The sequence below is a fragment of the Peromyscus leucopus genome, chromosome 5 (genome assembly GCF_004664715.2).
Source record: "Peromyscus leucopus breed LL Stock chromosome 5, UCI_PerLeu_2.1, whole genome shotgun sequence".
Lineage (NCBI taxonomy): Eukaryota > Metazoa > Chordata > Mammalia > Rodentia > Cricetidae > Peromyscus > Peromyscus leucopus.
Window position 1 is genome coordinate 59,968,721 of NC_051067.1, and position 820 is coordinate 59,969,540.

An 820-nucleotide genomic window follows, 5' to 3' on the forward strand; every position below is an offset into this window, starting at 1 on the left:
CAAGGCATTAGCGAATCTCTGGGAAAATCTGGCTATCTATGCTGACTGATTCAGAGAGTTCCAGGTTCTTATAGAGACCCTGACTCAATAAATAAACTGCAGGATGAGGAAGACACTTGACATAAACCCCTAGCCATATCATACTCACCCACACACATCTATCTTTCCCTCTCATCATCTGTCACACAAGAATTCACAAAGCAACCTGCAACAGTTGGGAGTTTGGGATGAATGATAATGTAAATGAATTTGAATCTTTTATCTTGTGATGCATCACTAACCTCTTCCATATAAGATTCTTTTAAAAGTAACAGCTTGAAAAAAAAAAGCCATTGCTTCTCGGCCTTTTGGCTAAGATCAAGTGTAGAAAAAAGAAGTCATGTTTTACTCCCATATTTGAAGTGAGGTTATCTACATGATTTGAAATTAAATAATGTGAAGTTCTCTATGAACACAAAAAATTAACAAACTAAGTGACTAGGTACTTAGCAAAGGAATTGGTTCACCTCAGTCTAACTGGGGGTATTTTTCCATTATTGTTTAGATATGATATGTCTCTACAAGTTCATACTTTGAGAGCTTGGTGTCCAACTGGTGATGCCATTTTGTAAGGCTGTGAAAGCTTTAGGAGGCCAAGACTAGTCAGTTAGAAGTAGGTCACTATTGGTGGGCTTCTAAGGGTCATTTCTAGCCTATGATCCTGGCTTTACTCTCACTCTGTGTCTTGGTCTGCTATGATATAGGAAGCTTCAATCATCCATCTCCTATTGCCATGAACTAGGCCAAGATAACACATGCCTAAGTTCTATTTACACTGAGA

The 820-nt window shown here is 38.3% G+C and overlaps 1 pseudogene; it reads left to right on the plus strand.

Annotated features, from left to right (window-relative positions):
* The first annotated feature begins 331 nt into the window (after window positions 1–331).
* Window positions 332–471, plus strand: LOC114708869 (annotated as a pseudogene).
* Window positions 472–820: the final 349 nt, after the last annotated feature.